The sequence below is a fragment of the Podarcis vaucheri genome (assembly GCF_965113315.1).
Source record: "Podarcis vaucheri genome assembly, chromosome: 9".
Lineage (NCBI taxonomy): Eukaryota > Metazoa > Chordata > Lepidosauria > Squamata > Lacertidae > Podarcis > Podarcis vaucheri.
Genome location: NC_138767.1, coordinates 36690563 through 36706755, shown reverse-complemented (window position 1 = coordinate 36706755; position 16193 = coordinate 36690563). Strand labels below are relative to the sequence as shown.

The following is a 16193-nucleotide window of genomic DNA, read 5'->3' as shown; positions in this document are numbered from 1 at the left end:
CCAGTGAACTGTTGGCTTCATCACAGAGGCAAGGCTATTGCTGCACTGGCACATAGGAGCAATGCTATCATTTTTTGACCTTAGGAGCAATCATATCTCGCTCAGCAGACTTAACTCAAGGATAGGATCACTCTGTAACTCTTCTACTGTTTATCTGTGGGAGATTAATGTCTACCAGCCTCATTAAAGTAGGCATCAAAGTGACATTGAGACTCAAATCAGAGCGGACTTTTTCTTGTTATGCGAAACGAGATATAATGTAGCCTTAAAAAAAAAAAATGTTTTGCACACTTTTACATCCAAGGAAAAATTATGCTTTATTGCTATCATTATAATTAATTAGTAAGAGTTCAGCTGTGATCTGAGTGCACTTCTGTTAGCCTAGTTGGGATTATTTATTGAGGAGTTTTTGCTATGCTGCATGTCAAGTTCTTTTCACAGTAGTCAAGTCACATAAAAATTGTTCTAAGCAGAAAAATGGTCGTGTTAAGCCTTGCAGAATCATGCCCACGACATGCATCGAATATATATGTGTGTGTTTGTTATTCAGCATTTAATTAGTTCAACGCAAGTGACTATATTTACTTTTCTTCTACATAATTGAGTGAAGATTTTCTAAGTTCTTGGTCATGAACAGAATGCAAAATGCAGTGTTTCTGAATAATGTGTTTTGTTAGAAAAAGAAAGAGGCACCTGCCAGTGGATTTTTCTTATAATTAGCTCTGAAGAAAAGTATCTGCTTAGTGTACAGTGGTACCTCGGGTTAAGAACTCAATTCATTCCGGAGGTCTGTTCTTAACCTGAAACTGTTCTTAACCTGAAGCACCACTTTAGCTAATGGGGTCTCCCGCTGCCGCCACGGCATTTCTGTTCTCATCCTGAAGCAAAGTTCTTAACCCGAGGTACTATTTCTGGGTTAGAGGAGTCTGTAACCTGAAGCATCTGTAACCTGAAGCGTCTGTAACCCGAAGTACCACTGTATTAGGAATGGAGATAAGGGAGCACCCGGGAAGCAGAAACAAGGAGAAGGTCAGAAGTCAGAGCTCTGCCCACTGAGGCTCTCATGTAGGAGGACCTACCAGGACTGTGAACTCCCAGACTGTTGCTGAGAGCAAATCCCAAGACACACATGAGCTCAGAGACACCATGTTCCTTAATTCTGTGTTGCCCACCTCACCCTCCCAACCACTATCTTGTGGGTCGAGCATAGGGTCATAGATCTATGGAGATGACTCAAGTGGACAGCCATGTTGAGCTATATTATCTCCTTTAACATGAATAAATCTCTAGTTGCTAGGAATGCTGCCCCTGCTTCTTGGAACGGTATCCCTGTTAAGATAGAAAAAGTGCCCACAACCCATATTTTCCAAAACCAATTCTCTTTCAACAAGCTGGATGTTTGCGTTAGGTGTCCATTTTGTATTGCTTTTAAATCTACCTTTAGCTGTTCTATGATATGTTTGTACATCGCCTTGAGACACATTTAAATGGATATATTATTAATAATGATAATAATGTGGCGTGGGTGTTTGCTCAGCTGTTTCTGTCTTGCTTTTTCCTTGAGCCTTGTGTGTTTACGCTTCTTTGGCAGTCAGGCAGTCAGCTTTTCCCTGATGCAAAGATGTCTGAAGAGATGGTTGATGATAGCATCCATGTCTGAAGCTAACTCGTGCTTAGAGATTAATTATTCAAAATGACGGATGCTTTAAACTGGTGTGATCAATAGTGTTATCATAATACATAGTAAAGGACGAGTCATCGCTGAGCTAGAATGCGGGAATTGGTTTTTAATTTGTTATCAAGGAAATTAAAAGAAGCCAAAAATGAACATAAAACACACCCAGCAGAGCCAGGAGACATCAATCGCTATTGCCTTCAATTTCTCCTGCTTCATCCAGGTGATGTTTAGCTTTCTGCTCCTAATTACAATTTTTCATGTTATAAATGCAGTAGTGACCTGGGTATGACAGCAACATAAAGAACTCCAAGCTGATCCTCGCAGAAAGGGTATTTTGATCTTATTGCCCCCAGAGAGTTCACAAGGAAACTGCTGCCTTTTCCAATGAAGATTGATAACTACTAATGAAAAGCAGAAGGGGGCACCTTTGTCATTACAGTCCCTGTAAGCAAAGCCAACTAATAGAATAGCAGTTCTGACTGTCACTGGCAGTGGTAGCCTTGGCAAAGAATGGGCAGAGGATGTCCCAAGCTATATTAATTCCTATTGGCAGCAATTTTGAAATGGTATACCTCCACTGACTACTCCCTGAAGAACAGTTCCCTGCAGACTTCAGACATATTGCTTGCTGTCAAAACAAAGGGACAGAGGAGATGCTGTCATTATGCCTCAAGAAGCATTTCCCATTTACTTTAAGCACTTCTGCTGCTAGGAGAACCAAGCTAGCTATATATCAAAGGATAATATAGACTTGAGGACTATGGTCTGGCTGATCAGAAGTCACAGAGCTGGTGCTCCAGTTTATATGGTAAAGAAGAAGAGCTCCTGAATGTCAGTCACTGGGGAACAACAATGGAAGAGGGCTATTTCAGGCTTCCCCAGAGCTGACCCTACTATTAGACATGGTGAGGCAGCTGTCTTGGGTGGCAGATGACGGGAGTGGCGGCAAGGTGTTGGAGGACAGAGCTCTGTTATCTTGTCACCAGGGATGTCCAAATGTCTTCTGTACACGCATTGAGGAAGGGCACCATCTTGTCCATTGCCTTAGGTAGCCCTGGGATTCCCATTGACATCTAGTTGGCCACTGTGGGAAACAGGATGCTAGACTTCATAGGCTTTTAGTCTGATCTGGCAAGGATCTTTTTATGTTCCTTATCTTCTCCCATCCATCCAACACACAACACCACATGTGAGACAGACATTCCATGCAGAGTCCCAAATACGCAATGGACAGAACTGTGGGACCACTCTCTACCCTTTTTTTTTTTTTTTTTGGAGGAGGAGGAGGAATTGCACAAATATAACAGATCTATAATGGAAACTAAAAACGACCTTGGATATGGTAAAAAGCCTAAACCATTTGACTACTGTACTTCGTTTTGTTCTTCATCACATCAATATTAATGTGTGATTTGACCAAAAAAAAAGGTGCTCTATTAATTAGTTTTCTTCACCTTCATTCTTATAAGTGCATTTGTCATTTAGAGAACATTGTTATGCTGTGTCTCATTCACTACGTTTATGTATACCAAATCACTCAGAAATAACGTGTTTTGCGGGGGGGGGGGGGAGAGGCAAAATCATATGACACGGCAGCAGTGAGGTTAATGGAACTCTCTGTTACGATTTCATTATCATCTGTCACTCTAAAAAAAAATCAAACTTTATCTCAATGTCTTTTTAGTTTTGGCAAATCCCAAGGTAATCATCATTCAATGTTTTATTAATAAGACTGGCAATGGAGGTGATGAGAATTACCCAGCCATGATAGGCAGAGCTTAACATTCCTGCCTACTATAAGACAGTTGCAAAGGGAAGAGGAGAGCTCTGATAAGTGTCTGGACCACCACATTTCAAAGAGATACCTGAAGCCATACAGTGGTACCTCGGGTTACAAACACCTCAGGTTACAAACACTTCAGGTTACAGACTCTGCTAACCTCAGGTTAAGAACTTTACCTCAGGATGAGAACAGAAATTGTGTGGCGGTGGCACAGCAGCAGCGGGAGGCCCCATTAGCTAAAGTAGTGTTTCAGGTTAAGAACAGTTTCAGGTTAAGAACAGACCTCCAGAACGAATTAAGTTTGTACATAACCAGAGGTACCACTGTATTTGCAAAGCCACTTACACAACACCTAACAGCACTTCAGTAGATATGGCCAGCTTAATACATTGGACAAGGAGAGGGAGGCTATTGTCCTATGAAGTTGACACCCAGAGGGCACCCAAAGCTTGATTTTTAGAAAGGAAGTTGGGAAGCAAAAAACAAACAAACTTTCCTACAGGCAGTCCCTTAGTTCACAACTGAAGTTTGGAAGGAGCAAATCGAGCCAAAGGCTGAAAAACACTGAAAATGCTTGGGGGGGGGGAAAATGTGGCCCTCCAGATGGTGTTGGCCTCTGACTCCCATCAGCCCCAGCCAGAGTGGCCAATGGTCAAGGATGATGGGAGGTGTAATCCAACAACATCTAGAGGGCACCAAGTTTGCCCATTGTTGCCGTCAGTAAAATAACTAAGCAGAACATGTGCCTATCATACTTCAGTATACTTATTTTAAGAACAATTTTGATTCTGCCCTGTACTTTGTCATTCTGAAGAGTAGATAGCAGGCTTGAACTTCACATGCTGCACTGTCACAAAATATACTGCTTTAACCAAATCTGAGCTCTAAAGTTTCTATAGGAGAAGTCACATTTGTACCCCACTCTTCCCTCAGTGAGCTTTGAGGCATGTATTAACAGCCTCCAGTATTAACAGCCCCGTGACACAGGCTAGATTTAGAAATAGTTATTAGTTCAAAGTCACCCAGTGAACTTCATGAATGAGAAGGCATTTGAACCCAGGCCTTATCAGTTCCTGACTAGTATTTAAGTCACTGTAGCAAAGTGGCTCTCCTCCAGCTGTTGTTCAACACAGTTCTAAGAACTCCTACTGTTTTGTGCTTCTTTTAAAATGTGCAACATGTTTTCTTCCCTCTAACCTATTTGCAGATGTCACTTTAAACATTATTTTCCAAGGTTTTATTTTTCCATAGAAAACAGATGTCTGCAATTATCTCTGCTTTGACCTCTGAGACTTATCAAAGTCAAATAGGCAATCATCCAATCAGATGAGCTATCATTACCAGAAGAAAAGTAATTATAATCTGAATATGTTTGAACATGATTATTATAAGTCTAAACTGTTGTACTTCTGATTGGGATTGAACTGAAGAAATTATCATTTTATAATTCAAATGATATAACTTCATTTGTTTTTGTAATTTTGAAGAGTAGAGAGCAGAATGATTTAATAATGTAATCCTTTAACTAGGAACAAAGCATGCAGTGATATCTCTAAAGCCACAGAAAGATGTCTTAATTAAAGAAAAGAGCTAAAATCAGACAAACCGCAAAATGAGTGAATGGGGTTCCTGGAAACAATGGGAACACCAAGTACAGAACATTTCCCCCTTCTTCAGATTATCCAGGAACAGCTGAAGCAGTGACACAGTCAAAGGTTTGGATAAACAGGAGTTCTAGTTTCATAGGTTCCATGAATAGCAAAGATGGCCACTGTAAAATCTGGTAGTCTATTCTATTTACATGCTTCTGTAGGGCATCCGAACTAAACACCCAGTGGCATATGAAGGTCAGCCTTCGTCAACCTGGTATCATCAAGGTTTTGTTTTGTTTTTTACTCTAGGCCAGTCTTTACCAATCTGATGCCTCCAAATGTTTTGGATTACAACTCCCATCAGCCCCAGTCGGCACACTCATGCTGATGGGAGTTGTAGTCTCAAACATCTGGCAGGCATGTGTTTGGCAAAGACTGCTCTACAGCATGTAGCTTGGGGGCTGAAAGGGGGGGGGATTCAGTTTAGGAGTAAGCATCTTAGAGGCCACCAAGATCCACTTGTGTGAGATCACATTAATCATCCCAGTAATGTTCGGATATGTTTCTAGAGCCTCATCATTTAGGAAGGGAATGTGGGGAGCCTTTTTCAGCTGAAAGGCTGCTGTTCGTTTTGCATAACCTTCCAGGGGCCACATGCCAGTGGTGAGTGGGGCCAGAGACAAAGTGGATGAAACAATGAATATAAATTTTACCTCTGTGCAGTGGGTTACTTTTACACATTCTCCTACAATGCTCTCTATTCTCCTTCCAAGGAAGTGAGAAGCATGATCAAGGACACATTCCAGCCAGGCAGAAAGACTGGATGAGGAAGGGCTCAGAAGGGTGCATGGCCTATGGAGGGTCTCAAGAGTCAGATAAAGAGACCTGGAGGCAATTGGCCCTTGGGCCTGGGGTTATAATGCGCATTTTCAGATGTTCCATCACTGTCACCGCCAATTCTCCTCAACTCCCTCACCAAAGCATCTTAACATAGGTTGCAATGCAGGCAAAGTAACAGTATTTTTAGGTCTAAATGATTTCAGTGGGAGAATTAAGCATATCCTTAAATATTTTCCATTGAATTTGGTGTTGTTGAGAAGTGCCCTTTTGTATAGGTCTGAATTCTGTATCAGACCATCAGCATAGTGGAACCACAATTAAGTCAACCTTATGATCATATATTTCAGAACTTTATTCCAGAGATCAATCTATTGCCCATGCTCTTAATGATAGTTGTGAGCTTCAGATTTTACCTACTCAAGCCTTCTCCAGGGACCATATGGAACAGATTTTGCAGCAGCATCCTTTTGACCACAGTGCTAAGAGGGCAGGGAATACAAAGGTGGCTCAACTGTCATACCCAATACAGACTTGAGCTGACAGGGCAGAAGGAAGATGGCAGGAAAAGTAGTGAACAGCACCAGCATTTTTTCTCTGCACTAAAGGCAGTGCTGTATCCCTGACCCCATCCCACCCCCGCCTGCTTATCAGGGGTATTCCAGCTATCCACCCTGAAGTCTCAGGTTTCATGTTTATTTTTTATTTTTAAGTAAGTTTTTCTTCTTTTTAAAAACTTGTGCTGATAAAAGCAAAAAGATGCAAACAGGATTCTGCCCAGTAGTCAACTAGGAAGCATCTCAGAGACACCAGAACAACTGGCAAGCACTAAACTATCCTTTTTATGTTTATCAAAATGTAATTGGGTATGGTTAATATTTAGTGCAATTAAACGACTTTGAACGTATTGACAGAGGCATTACCTTAGGCTACCTTGTGCACTAGGCAAGGAGCTGTATCAGTGCCCCCCAATCACTTGCTCTCTTGACAATGAGATATATTAGTGCGTCCCCCCCCCCCAAAGCAGCAGAGGAGTGGCCCAGGGAGCATGTGGATGGGCGGGCAGTCTCCTAGCCACTTCAAACCAGAACGAAGAGGTGTAGTTTTTGCACACACACCCAGGCCTATGCCATTGGTGGGGGCCAACCTGGGCAACCCCTACATACGAATATTGGTCAGGTCATGGAACACAGACATCATTGGCTCCTGACAGAACCATCAGTGGTTCTGATTGGTTCTGGTTGAGGTGCCGCCCCCACCTTCTGTAGGGCTCTGTATGACCAGAAGTGAGAAAGTTCAGGCCACAGAGTTTGTGCTGTTAGCTGCCTCAGAGGGCTCCATCACTCTATATTAAGCAGTATCTCATTTGTTTGTTTTAGTATTTTAAAACTGCAGACTGCCTTGGGTGCCTTGGCAGAAAGGCGGTATATAAATGCAGCAAGTAAACAAACAAAACAAAGCCATGAAAGGTCACAATTCTTAAAGTTCAGACCCTTCTGCATTCATTTCACACACACCAGACTCTCCCTGCCCTTAAGGCCCCTCCCCGGGTTTGACTAAAGGGATCCACCAAGTTATTGTGCTTACATGACAGTAGTGTGGACAATAGCATGTGCTTTTGTAGCAGAAAAATTGAGAGTAATTAGAATGCAGTTGGGGAGCACTTCAGAGTAGATGAGCAAGTAAGTCCCCAATTTCCTAATGCCTGCTAATTTGGCGGAGCTGCATGCAAGTTCTCAAGCCAGAATGAAGACTTCCCACCCTCATCATCTTTGACAACTGATAACTCACCATTAATGATTTAACATGTAGTAAATAATACGGTAATTTTATTTGTAGATTCAGGTAGGTAGCCATGTTGGTCTGATGCAGTCAAAATAAATTTAAAAAAATTAAAAAATTGCCCAGTAGCACCTTAAAGGTAAAGGTAAAGGTACCCCTGCCCGAACGGGCCAGTCTTGACAGACTCTGGGGTTTGTGCGCCCATCTCACATCTATTGGCCGGGGGCCAGCGCTGTCCGAAGACACTTCCGGGTCACGTGGCCAGCATGACAACGCTGCTCTGGCGAGCCAGAGCCGCACACGGAACGCCGTTTACCTTCCCGCTGGTAAGCGGTACCTATTTATCTACTTGCCCCCGGGGGTGCTTTCGAACTGCTAGGTGGGCAGGCGCTGGGACCGAGCAGCGGGAGCGCACCCCGCCGCGGGGATCGAACCGCCGACCTCTCGATCGGCAAGCCCTAGGCGCTGAGGCTTTAGCCCACAGCGCCACCTGCGTCTCTAAGGTCCAGTAGCACCTTAGAGACCAGCTATTGTGTATCTGCAGGAGTGTGCATGCACACGAAAGCTTATACCCAGAACAAACTTAGCTGGTCTGTAAGGTGCTACTGGACAATTTTTGAATTTTATTTGTTTGAATTTTTGAATTTGATTTGTAGCGATGGACTGGCCACAACAACTTCTTGTTCAATGTGAAAGGTCAAAAAAGTGAGTCAGATAACCTACTTTTCAAAGCATGCTCATAAATCTCTTCCATTCCAACATATCTCATCATTTTCTGCTTAAGAAATTCAGCTTTATGATTTAATTAATCTTTGGTTATTAAAGAGAACCAGTATAGGATGCTTCTTGTGGGCTTTGTGAAAAAATAAATTTAATATCACCAAGAGGTCAAGATTCAGACCACACTTTGGTCAGAAATACAGCGATAGTGCTTCATTATTCACCTCAATTTGAAATTGCTATGGCTTCATTTTCGCTGGGATGGTAAACTTGTGTCTGGGCTGTGCCACTGTAGATTGCAAGAAGCGGCTTGTATCATTTAATACTCCAAACATACAAACAAACAAATCTCTCCATATAGAAAGCTAGATTCTAGGCCAGCCTTTCCCTGACATACTAATTTCTTTTTATTGATTGATTGATTATTTAATTTCTATACTGCTTAATATATTTAAAATATCTAAGCGGTGTAAAAAAAAAGGAAGCAACAGCAGACAACTGTTGTATTTTTGTATGAAGGAAGTAATGTGAGCCGCCTCCTGCTATGGTACTGTCCAGACACAAGTTTGGTACTTCAGTGAGAAACAAACTTATTTCTTGTTAGTGTAAATAATTCACTCAATTGTTTGGAGTCAATATAATTCACATCCTTGTATTTTCTGAACTACAACGGCATAAACATAAAAATTCTAAGCCAGGGATCACCAATGTGGTGCCATCTAGGCATTGTTGAGCTCCAGTTCCCAACTGTAGAGTCGGAAGGGACCACGAGGGTCATCTAGTCCAACCCCTTGCAGTGCAGGAATTTTTTTGCCCAATATGAGAATTGAACCCACAACCCTGAGATTAAGAATCTCACGCTGTGCCAACTGAGCTATGCCATACACATTGGCTACCCTTGATCTAAGCTCTTTGGCGTGTATCACATTAAGTCACTCTCTGACTAGACTCATTGAGATCTATGGGCATAAGTTGGTCATTGCTAACTTGTCCATAAGTTTCTGTAGATCTGCTCTATGACTTAATGGGGTACAGCCCCATGATTCTGGTTGCATTTCCCTTATGTATTTATTCATTAAAATGGTATGTTCTTTTTGAACACACCTTCAAAGTAGCTGCTGAGTTGTGGCATAATAACATTACAATCAATATAAAACGATCCTGCTTGAATCCAGTTTCTCACAGGCATCTGGTTGGCCAGATCCTGAGAACAGGATGCTGGACTAGACGAGCCAGTGGCTTGATCCAGCAGGTTCTGCTCGTCTTCATCAGTCAAATGCCACTTGTACTCTGAGTTTACTATCTGAAACTGCTTTAGTTCAAGAGCTCCAGGACCTTACAAATTTAGACCATTACAATTATGTAACTTCAGTTTCCCTTAGCAGCAAGAAGAAATTAACAATGCAAAGCAATGTAGGATCCCAGTTTGGGAAAGACCAGCTGGGAGATATGGAAACTTCCTGCAGCCATAACTGCCATGGAAGCACTTTTAAGTTGAACAGGAACCTTGGCAAATTAAGGGATTGTCTAGGCTAGGGTTTGATCACGTTTATCCTGTTTGGGTTTGCTTTTTCTCCAAAGGGAGTAATTTAGGTTTCTGTAATTTGGGGGCATTGCATTTCTTTCTCTGTGACATTTACATGTCTTATACGCTTCCTTTTATCTTTGCAAACTTATTATTTCATAAAAATTGTGATCTCAGATTATTTTAACACTCATGCTTATAGCTTTAACCTCCCACTACTTAAGGAGGTTTCAGAAAGACCCTAGCCAACTTCTAGAGGCTGTTTGATCTAGTATATAAAATTTAAATCTGGTTAGCTTGTGCAGTTTTCTGATTTTTGTGCAACTCTGAAGAATCAAAAGGAAAAAAATGTATATAAGCATAGTTCCTCTGCTCAGGAGCATACCACAATTAGCGACGAGCATAGCCAGAAAACAAATGAAAAGCATTGAGGAAGTAGTGGGCATGGAATGGAGAGTTGCAGAAAGTGACAAGTTATTCACCCACCCCACAACACTGAGACAACTGGAGCAATTTGGAGACTGATTGTCCACAATTTATCAGATTATTCAGGCCTGAATTTTACAGGAGATAAGCATCAAGCTTGGTGTTGTCCAGGGGTGCCAACCTGAGTAAAATATTGGGGGAGCCTAGGAAAGCCCCGCCCAAATAGTCACATGACACAGTACACACACCATTTGAATGGCAATGCCCATCAACTTTGGGGGGTCGGTCCCCTCAAATATTTTCTTGGGGGAGCAAAAGACCCCTTGGCCCCCTAGGAGTTGGCTCCTATGGTGTTGTCTGAGGGTAACTGAGGGCGAAAACGCAGTAAACTCTGGTGTGGACAAGATGTAAGCCCAGTGAGTAAAACCAGCCTCCCCACTTGTATGTCATCACATTGCATTCCATATTATTTTCCACATCAGAAAGGGATGACACTGTAATGATGAAAGATATATCTCTGTGTTTTAAAGATGAACACAGTGTGAGTAGAAATTATATTTAATTCATTGGGGTGGGGTGTGGAATCAGGAATGTTTTAAGAAGCAGAATTCTGGAAAAGAAAATTGAGGCGAGTTTGCATACTTTGCAAGTAAGAGGTTTTGCTTTTACTCGGAATTCCGAAGTGAGCTTTTGTACACCTTTCAGATGCCTAGGGGGAAAGCGGGGGTCTTTTGTCCCCTGGAGACCACGATCCACTTAAAATTCACCCAACATGACTAGCTCCTGTAGCCTTGCAGTAATTGTGTTTGGCCAGTAGATGGAGCAGCTGCAGCAGGTAGCAGCAAATCTGTAGGGACACTCCTAAAGCATTCAAAACAACGGAGCAGCCCAGCTCCCTTGACTCCCCCTTTGCTTGTCAGCAGCTGGACGCCTGACAGGGACTGGGGAAAAGAGCAGCATGGGAAGAAGGAAGAGGAATGGCGCTGAGCCAGCGTTCAACACAAAGAACCAGCAGCAGGTTGAGACTTTTTCCTGCACAGTGTGTTTCCTGCTGCTGACAGCCCCAACTCAAGGTGGAGAATGGGGGCCCCTCTGCCTCTTTTAGGGCACAGCTTCAGGATCCTAAAACCTACAGCAGTCAGGATGGTGCCAAAAGGGTGTAAACAAATACGGGTGCATGCTTGTAAGAACAAAGAAAGGCAGAAATTCCAGGGGACCTCCTCAGTCCTTCACTTTTGAGATAGAGGACATAATTCATGCCTAGGACTAGACTTGGATTTGATTTTTAATGCCCAGGTTCATGGTTCATGGCCCATAGCTCAGTGGTAGAGAGCATCTGCTTTGCATGCCAAAGATCCTGGGATCAATCCCCAGCAGGGCTGGGAGAGAACTCAGTCTGGTACATTGGAGAGCCACTGCCAATCAGTGTTAGACAACCCTGATAATGTAGCTTCCTGTCTTCCTAAGGATGTTTTTAAATGTGTACAGAGTGCCTTCATGCAGGAGCAGACAGTGACTACAGACATCTCCATCACTTGTTGAGCTTTTTCTTCTTCTTCTTCTTCCAGAAACTACTTGCCTAAGATCCAGAAGAAAGTGCCGCCTTTCGGAAATCCCTCCTGAACGTCAATTCCACCTTTGAAATCCCAGTAATGTAATGCAGCCCTACTTGAACCTGACATCTTTGAAATTAAGCGCTGTCTGTCTCCACTCTAAATCCATCTATTCCCTGCCTTTTCAGAATAGACTGAGTATTCAGCAAAGTAACTTTGTGAGAATAGGATATGGAGAAATGTGGGGAAGGGCTGTAGCTCAGTGGTGGAGAACTCTGCCTTGCATGCAGAAGGCCAGAAATTCAACCCCTGGCATCTTCAGGTAGGAGATGTCAGGAGAGCTGCTGCCAGTCAGTGTAGAGAACACAGAGCTGAATGGGCCAGTAAAGGTAAAGGGACTCCTGACCATTAGGTCCAATTGTGGCCGACTCTGGGGTTGTGGCACTCATCTCACTTTATTGGCTGAGGGAGCCGGCGTACAGCTTCCGGGTCATGTGGCCAGCATGACTAAGCCGCTTCTGGCGAACCAGAGCAGCACACGGAAACGCTGTTTACCTTCCCACCAGAGTGGTACCTAGTTATCTACTTGCACTTTGACGTGCTTTTGAACTGCTAGGTTGGCAGGAACAGCGACCGTGCAATGGGAGCTCACCCTGTCGCGGGGATTCGAACTGCCGACCTTCTGATAGGCAAGCCCTAGGCTCTGTGGTTTAACCCACAGCGCCACCCACATCCTTTGAATGGGCCAGTAGGACTGGCTTAATGTAAGTCAACTTCCTCTTTTCCTATGTGCCAACATACTTAGAGTTGCCAACTATGTTTCCATTCCGTTTTGTTTTTTTTTAAAGGTTGTGTATGACAGAACTCGGAAACACAGCTTCATCTGCCAAACTTCAGCTGGTCAACAGCACAGTGCAAGCTGCCTGACAGACAAAAGTAATAGCAAACTCAAGTGCAGTGACACAAAGGTGCTTTGCAAAATGTTTTTAAATTGTCCATACAGTGGTACCTCAGGTTGCATACGCTTCAGGTTACAGACTCCGCCAACCCAGAAATATTACCTCGGGTTAAGAACTTTGCTTCAGGATGAGAACAGAAATTATGCTCCGGTGGTGCGGCGGCAGCAGGAGGCCCCATTAGCTAAAGTGGTGCTTCAGGTTAAGAACAGTTTCAGGTTAAGAACGGACCTCTGGAACGAATTAAGTACTTAACCAGAGGTACCACTGTATTGTACTGCAACCAGAAACACTAAACAGAGATCAGAAACGTGTGAGCTAAGTGCCCAGTACCTGGGAATGGGGCTGCAGCTCAGCAGGAGAGCATCTGCTTAGCGTGAAGAAAGCCTCAGATTCAATCTCCAGCTTCTCAAGTTAGCGCTGGGCATGTCCTCAGTCTGAAACTCTCAGGAACCATACTGCCAGTCAGTGTAGGCAATACTGAGCTCAATGGGTTAATGGCTCCTGTTCCTAACACACAGCGGAGGAATCATGTGCAGCAACTGTCACAGCACAATCCTAACCATGCTACTCAGAAGTCAGACCTACTGTATTCAGAGAGCCTTACTTCCAGGTAAGTGGGGATGGGATTACAACCTAACATCTGTTCTTAGATGATTCATTTATAGCAACACATTGCAAATACTCTTCCAGTCTAGTTCACATGGGATGGGAGACATTAAAAGAAGAATCAAGTTAGGAAACGTTGCTATGAGCAGAAAAAGTCACAGGCCATAGCTGGGTGGAAGAGAACCATTAATAAATGTGAAACTCTGAATTAAGATTCCATCTCACATTAGACAGAACACGTATTCAATCTTACTCCTTTTTACAATGAATGTAATATTGCATCAGAATAAATACAGTGGCTTATGAGTCGCTTACAGAGTGCACTATTGCTACCAGGTACGCTTCCAAAATAAGGAAAGGGTGGGGGGACTTACTTTGTCAGACCTAGTTCAGTCCCCATCATCCCCATCCATTTATAATCCCTCGACTCCCAGTATCTTCAACATGGTACCTATTTTACAGTGTATAAAATTTACACCATCAAGCAAAATCCCAGTCTATATCTACAGGACTCTGAATCTCCTTTTAAATAAGACATTAGTAAGCATCACATCAGAAAACCTTCCATTAATACTGCTTCGGATCTCCTGTCTTACAGAGCCAGTGATTGAATTTTCTACCCCCGCAGGAAAAATTAAAATATGGCAGATAATATTGTCTTCTCTCAGTGATTCTGTTTTCTGCTGAGACTATCATAAGGAGTGCTGTGTTACTTTTCTCTGAAAACAACACAGAGGAAAATAACACAACACTTCATATAATGTCTAGTTGCCCAAAGTCCATTGCAGCCAAGAAACGGTTCATGACCTCAGGGCATTTTTTGTCAACAATTGTCATGGCCGTTACAGGTGTGGCATGGGAGGGGGTATTTATTTATTTATTTATTTATTTATTTATTGCTTCTGCTCACCTCTAGAGGCTGGGAAGAAGTTAGGCAATTTTGTCCATAGTGAGGTTAATGGGTCCTACTGTCAAATTAGCACCAATTGTGGCTGCTCATAACGCTTGCAAAACCTGCAATGTGCAGCTTGCGCCAAGTAATGGTGGAACTGGTGGCCCTGCAGATGCAGTTTGTCTGCCGCTCTCATCATCCCTGTTCATTGGCATTGCAGGCTGGGGCTGATGGGAGTTAGGAGTCCAGGGTTGTGGGTTCCCTATAGTCGCACTAGCTCCTATTATCTATGGGTGCATGCATTTGCTATCCTGTAGATCAATTACTAGGGCCAGAGGAACGAAACCACAAACAGGAAAAGTTAAACACCATCCCACTGGCCCTAAAACAGAACCCCCAGCACAAGGGATCAATTCTCCAATTTCCTTGCCCTAGTTAATCTTGTTAAGTGTTGCAGTGCAAGATAATGATCCTGGCATGCTTGGGGGAGAAGGGGCTTTGCTCCTTGCTCTGAAAATTCTCCACCTCTGCTATGGAGAAATGCACCCACTCTATCATAGGCCTGCTGTAAGAATTTCCGTGCCGAGTCAGGCTCCTAGTCCATCTCGCTCAGTCTTCTGCGCCTGCCCATAAAGAGCCAGGCAGGCAAGCCAACAAGCCGGAAGGGCATCGTCATAATATCTTCCACCTGCTGCTTATTCCCCAGTGCCTGGTAGTCCAAAGTATAATGCCACTGAGCAGGAAGCTTGCAGAAACAGTGCCAACAACAAGGAGGCTGAGTGCTTATGTTGGTTACAGCACAGTCACCCTGACTTGGCAGCAAGTGCCGCAGAAGGAGCTTGCGCTGCCTGTGTTTTAAGCAAGCCAGGCAAAGCCAGGAGACCAAAGGCAGATTCCGGAGAGGTGGCAGAACCGCCTTGTCCACTTAACACCTCTGTTGGTACAGCAAACACTGGGAGTCACTGCTCTTGTTTACTGAAATATGGAGAGGGCTTCCTGCAGCTTATCCACTGTAGCAAAGCCGGGAATGGGGAGGAGGGACGGGTGGGGGGTGGCTTTCAGTCTCTGGGCATGAAGATTCTGTTTGGATTGCTCTCAGACAACCCTTAACAGCTGGTTATAATTATGTGCTGCAGCTTCAGAGGAAGTCGCTGGCTGTGGGGAGTGTGCAGCGCTTGGCTGCAGATCAGCTGCTCTTAAGGGTACAGCTGAGAGATGGAGACTCGGAACAGTGGCACTGAGTGGAGGGGAGGGGGGAAGCCTAATTATCTGCCACTTGAGAGCAGGGCTCCCTTGTCGAGTCATTACATGTTGGTGAGAGTCCCTCAGCATACATATATCCTAAACGATGTTCGAATGAAGGAAGGGCCGGGTTTGGCTGCCAGGAATCTGTACCATGGAGGATTGAAACTTTTAAAAAGAACAGAATCATCTGCTTCTATCTGAGAGTTTTGTTTTATTTTTCTAGCCTGTGATTTGATTTAAAGCTTTTGGAAGAAGGGAGAAAATATCCTAGTAGGGAGATGTTGTTGGAATAGTGACTTCTGGCCTTAATGTTTCAAACTGCACATCTATGAACAGCGCTCATGAAAACGCAGCTCTTTTGATTCTCACCAAGGTTCCTAAATACTTTCCTGCACTTACTTTTTCCTTAGGCTTATCTCCCCACCTCCCGCTCCCTCACTATCCCACTCTGTGTTTCACACTGAATTGTTGGAAGGTGCAATCCTATACCCGGGAATAAATTCTACTGAACATAATGGGGCTTACTTCTGAGTAAATGTGTGTAGGATTGCACAATAAATCTCTGAAGCAAGATTTTAAATAGTTTGGCCCACTT

At 43.5% G+C, this 16193-nt stretch overlaps 1 long non-coding RNA gene across 1 annotated transcript in view; it reads left to right on the top strand.

The window, feature by feature from the left end:
- The window catches only part of LOC309540709, a 28289-nt gene extending 13947 nt beyond the window's left edge, over positions 1 to 14342 (top strand). Inside the window, exons 2-3 of the long non-coding RNA XR_014223408.1 lie at positions 11912 to 11992; positions 12745 to 14342. This is a non-coding gene — a long non-coding RNA (uncharacterized lncRNA). The remainder of the gene's footprint in view (positions 1 to 11911; positions 11993 to 12744) is intronic.
- The last annotated feature ends 1851 nt before the right edge of the window (positions 14343 to 16193 follow it).